The sequence below is a fragment of the Columba livia genome, chromosome 6 (genome assembly GCF_036013475.1).
Source record: "Columba livia isolate bColLiv1 breed racing homer chromosome 6, bColLiv1.pat.W.v2, whole genome shotgun sequence".
Taxonomy (NCBI): Eukaryota; Metazoa; Chordata; class Aves; order Columbiformes; family Columbidae; genus Columba; species Columba livia.
In genome coordinates this window covers 6629386-6635385 of record NC_088607.1, presented here as the reverse complement: position 1 = coordinate 6635385, position 6000 = coordinate 6629386, and positions in this window count along the sequence as shown.

The following is a 6000-nucleotide window of genomic DNA, read 5'->3' as shown; positions in this document are numbered from 1 at the left end:
AGGCAGTCGGGATGAGCTGTGGCAGCCTGCAAGGTTGGTCTGTAGGCAAACTGAGCCATCGGGACACGGGCTGTCCACCAGCTGGCTGTTCTCATGGTGCCTGCTTGGTCCAGCCCCAAACTGTGGACACCATCAGACACAATCTGACACCTCCAGTGCAAAAGCTGTAGCTGCAAGGCTGCAGGCTGTGTTGTCCAGTTAGATCCAGCTCTCTAACCCATCTATTACACTCCTGTCTAACGTCCTTCTTCTCTCCCACGCAACAAGGCAGAGCTCCACGTCATGGGGCAGGGAAGGAACGTGTGACAGACCCCAACTCTGGAGCCCATCATTGCAGCACCAGGCACCGCAGAGTGGTCAGACCCAGGACCTGCAGCCAGCACAGCACTGGGGACACACAAGGCTGGATGCAAGCTCAAGGCCAAAGCGATAAAATAACATCTCATGTGAGATGCGCACATCTCGGCAGACCAGCTTCGTGATGGCTGCCACCAGCTCACTGCTGCATGTTCAGTGAGGAAAAGTAAGGTAGTAACTAAATAACAAGCTTTTGAAGGAAAATATGTCCAGGTTGGGACCTGACAGGGCTTCCTGAAATAGCAGAAGGAATCACTGCTATTTATAAGATGGACATCAATGTTAATGTCAAAAGCACTAAGGGTCTTTTCATGCCTTAGAAAGCTTCTGTCACCAAGGACTACAAGACATCCCTGTTGAATTACCTGCCCTGTAAAGAAAGAAATAATGCTGAAAATAACAACTAACAGGGTAGCTGGGGAGGGAAAGGGGACTTCTCCAAGAAGGGAGAGGAGCAGCAGAAAGTGGTTGCAGGGGAATGAAATCTGTTTGCACTGGGAATGGGAAACAAGCCCCTATGCTCTCATATGAAGCACCCACAACCTCTTGTGATTAACTTCCCGGAAACTCTAACTAACCCTATATGCAGCACCAGCCTTTACATTTCATCCACCCAAATCCACAACCCCTCCAGCACCCTCAGCAAGACACCTGAAAGGAAAAAAAGGTAACTGGAGACTGCCATCCATGTTCTGCATACATCTGCAGGTTCCTGTACATCTGCAGGTTCCAGCTAAAATAAGAAGTTCAGTGGACACCAGCATTCACTGCCCTGTGCCACCACGGGTAGAGAGACACAGCACAAGGCTCACGGTACCTTGAGAGCAACCCATGGACCAGGGCTCCACTTTGACAGAATATTACATATATAATATATATATAGTATATGTAAAATCCATGGATATTGCTGGTATTTCTAATACCTCCTGTTCTGTTGGACCAGGTCCCCACCACCCAGGCAGAGCCAGCTAGCACCATCAACGTTCCCCTTCACCTTCTGCAATTTAGGAAGAGTGCCCAAAGGAGCTCCCAGAGCTAAGTCTGAGGCTGGAACAGAGACACGGCCTAAACCCCAGAGCAAGGATGCGGTGACTTAATGACAGTTCAGCTCATGAATCCAGAATAGTGACGTGTTTATTGTCTGAAGCTGGAATCCACTGTGTGTGATGACAGATAGCTTAGGAGAAGCAGACCTTGCTTGCCAAGAGAACTTCAAAAAGGACAGGGGGCAAGCAAAAATCTGGCTAGAAACCAAATGCTTTGCTAAACCGAGATAACACACTGTTTACCAACAGCAAACTAGATTAGGAAAAAAAATTATTTATGCAAATGTTCTTAATTTAATAACTGTGATCAGATATAGCTTTGTTTCTTCCATGTAATTTGTGTAATACAAATAAAGTACAAGGGTTCTTTTCCACTATAGGAAATGAGAATTATTAAACATTGCACTGAAAAGCAAAGGAATGTGTTTATTGACATGAAAAATGATCCTGCGGATACAAAAGCTTTTGTATGTTAATTGCTAAATGTCAATGCAATTTAGAAAGTGGTTGCAGAAGGAAAGAATTCCTTTCCAAAACAGAAGTGGCTTTTCCTCATCTACCAGCCTGATTCAAGACTGCATCTTGAAAGTATTTATGGCTGTGTTTTGATCGGTGACACTGGGTCAGTACCCAACAACATCCTCACTTCATATTGATGTGGTTACTTGCTAGGAGGCATAAAGGAAGTGAAGGATTTCCTCCCAGTTTTATTACTGAATGCTCAAAATGTTTCCTGGGGTAAACAACACTAAAACCATCTGTTTTTTCCTTTTGTTTTTTCTTTAACAAAAGGAGAACAAAGGTAGCAACCAATGAATGGAAAAATACAGGTCTAGAGCTATGCAATGAAAAAGACTTTTATCTGAAAGAGGGAGGAGGAACAACCACACACATCCTTGGGTGATATTTAAATTCAGCAGCATTGGAAGTCTTTGAACATGGTGTCTCTGGTCTTCTGTCCCACCCTAGAAAGGAGAAGGGAAATACAAAATGTGCAATTCAGCTGCCAGCTAGTTAGAGATGCTTCAGTAAATTAAATTTTGGACTGGCAAATGAAGGAGCTTCTTAAATTCTTTAATCACAGCCTGTTGATTTACTGCTCCAGAGGAAAAAATAAAACAAGCCTTTGCAGCCCTGATGGAGAGAGTTGAGGAAAACTTATGCAAACATGAGTGTATTTGCAGAAGGAAGTGAATACATTCTATCCAAAACCTCTTCTGTGGGGCATGCAAACCCTGCGAGGTACAGAGCAGCCACCAGCAGAGCTGGGTGTGCTAAATGCAAAAAGAGGACATGTTTCGCCAAGTTCCTTCCTCATCCAGCACCACCTGGAGAACCTCTAGTTGTAAATTCTCAAGACAGTTTAACTAATACAGTAGACAGGTCAATGTGTCACAGGATAACTGCCAAGTTTGTCACACACCTTTCTCTGCCAAACCATCTCCAGCCATGCTCATGGAGATCTCACCCTTCCTAAAGTCGCTCCCCAAAGGGGTTGTTTCCACAGCTCTGCAGAAGTGGTCCTCATCGCCATGGGCAACCCATGGCTCTCCCAGGAGTAGGGTCAGAAGCAGCTCATCTTCACCAGCCCTTGTCTAGAAAATCTAAACACAGGATTGGCTCTGGGGGACACAAACGTAAGGAAACCTGACAGGAAAAAGAATCCAAAAACCAGAAATGAAATGTAATGGCTGAGCAGAACTGTTTGCTGCCCCACTCCTGCCTGGAGAAACACAGGAAATCATACAGTTAAATGACTCATCTGGTCAACTGGGCTCATTAATAAAAAGACTTCTATTACAGTTATACAGCAAAAAACAAGGAATGCAGACGATTTCTACAGCCTTACAAGCCTACGTGGGAACAAAGCGCTTCTCCCAGCACCTCTGCAGCTGCAGTCACGCAGCTCAGCAGTTGTGTTTCTATGAAAACTATGGTGGGATTAATGCAGAAAGACTATGCACAACTCTGGGATCTCCACAAGAAACTGAGAAATTTAAGAGCATGAAGAAAACTGCCACCAAAAATGCTGGGGAGGAAGAACTGCTTTCAGTGAGAAATTGGACAGGCAGGATTTGTTTAATCAAAGAGAAGACCAAGGGTGACTTGATTACAGGGTATTAAGCACCTCCATGGAGAGAAAATACCAGTCGTAAAGGCCTCTTTAATCTAGCAGAGAAAGGCTTAACAAGAGCCCATGGCTCAAAGCTAAAGCCAAACAACTTCAAATAGAAAACACAGCTCAGATTTTAAACACTAAGAGCAGGCTGGCAAAGGATTCCTCAATCCATCTTGAGCAACGCTGTGCAGCTGCCTCCATCCATGGCAGGGGCCAGCCCTGCCAGGAGCTGACACCCGTCCCCTCCAAACCCCAGAGCCCCAGCCCCAGGAGATGCTGATGAAGAGGGAGAGACTCCATGTCCCACAGCTGCCCAGCAATAGAGCCCCCGGCTGCGGGTCCCTTCAGCGCAGGGTACGAGATGGGATCTATGGAGCAGGGAATTTAAAGCAAGGAGAAAAATTGATTGCAACTACTTAATAGATAAATTCAAAGTCCACATTCATTAAAGAGAATACGGATTTATTGCAACTGATTTCGACTTTCCACCTGCAGAGCAAGACTCAAAGAATATTCAAAGAAGATTTAAAGAGAGGCTTTTGGGGTATTGTTTTGTAAAGCATTTGGTATCCTAGTAATGTTTGGGATTCTTCCTTCTGTCTGACTAATTACTTCTATTTCCTGTTTTCTTTGGAATTGCTGCTATGTTCTGCATTGCTGGAATCTGAAATATTGTTTCATGGAACATTATTGTATTTATGCATACCACAAACTCCGGAGATGCTGAATTCCTTTTTGCTCTACTGCTCCAGCTTTTGAAAATATATTTCTCATTTGCAACAAATATTAACACCCCCCCAAAAAAAAGCATGACAGCTTCAAACCTGTATAAAAATGTATAAGTACTAACTGTTTTCATTTAAAGCTAGAAGAGAAACAACAACAAAAAAAGAGCGGCTTCAGTTTTCAAATACAAAATAACATGTTGTTGGCAGTATTGAAAAGACCCATTTTGTCATAAAACCTGTTTCTGTTCAATAAACAGTGATGAAAAATTATATTTCTCTGCTTGCACTAGCTGCCTCCCTAATTTTGTGCTCCAGCAATTCGGTGAAAAAGCACTTGGATGGCCAGTTCATGTGCTCATTTCCTTCAGCTGAAAGAAAAGCCTTGGTATATAGCAAAGAACTGGGAAATTGCAAGTTTTTTCCTAACTGTGCCACAGATCAAGTGACAGGTCCATGATCACACACGCAATTTCTCTTTTACTGAGAAAAAAAATAAAGGGGGATATAATATTCAGTTTCAGGAAATACTGTTTTTTGGTGTAGTGCTTTCACATCTGTAAAGGGATGCAGGCTCAGCCAAATGTATTTCAGCTCTTCGTTATGTTCTCTCACACAGCAGCTTGAAGACACACAGGTTTTGTGTATAAAAATCTGGGATTCTGAAAGTAAACATATACAGAACGACACTTTTTAGGTACCTCCCTCTCCCCAGACAGTGCCATACTGTGACCTGTGCATATGTTTTATAGTCTTTGTATCCGGCTCATATTCAGGAAGGTTCTCTGCTGCCTTGCGTCCTTTTCCCCACACACCACTCCTATTCTCATCATTAATGTTTGATAAATAGCTAATGAGTGGATTGGACGTTAGGACCTCCCTTTCCATCTGGGCTGCATGCTATTTTACAGGCCCCGCTAGATCTTTATTAGATTTGGGTGCAGATTATTGATTTAGGTAGATGAGGTCGTTGTAACCTCATCTCAAAGAGAAAGGAAGCAGGAGAGGCCAAATGTAATTCAGCTGTTATGTTCTGTAGCGGTGCGAGTAGACAGGAGGGAAAAAGTCAAAACAAAACCAAAAAGTGTCCATTAAAAAGGGCATAACTGGACCTTATACCAAATGCAGTGTTCTTTCAGGCACTTGAAAGCAAAAGAGCTGAGACAGGATATAAAAGTCATGAGCTTTCCCCAGTTCAGCACTACAGAATAGGTGGTAGGTGCTAGTAAAGAGACAATGTTAATAAAACGCCAGGCTGTTCCTAGGACAAAGTGACATCTATTTATAGAACACAAACACTTTACCTAGGATGTAATGATGGCTTAATAAAAGGACATGTTTTGCTTAAGTTATTTTTATTCCTGTTTAATGGCCATATCAGCACCTGCAGATCTAATAAAAGCAGAGCTCAGACTTTGTACTAAGCACTTTTGGGCACCCTGTCAGAGGTAAATTAAGCACAGAATCTCCCACAAAGTCTGGTACTGAAGGCTAGTCCCTCTAAAAGACTTCAACACAGGCACTATTTACAATCCCATGGATGTGAACACTAAGAGTGTATATGAAGTCAAAAAGAGACCATGTAAACCCATGGAAAAGAGACTAGGGAAGACATCCTGGCATAGATGGGTACAACAGCTGCATATTCATGTTTACCTGAAGCCCAGTCCGTGCGTGGGGAAGCGTGAGCCCATGTGGAGGACAGCACTAATACGGCTGCCATGGTCCTGGCGACTCAATACCAGCTCATGAC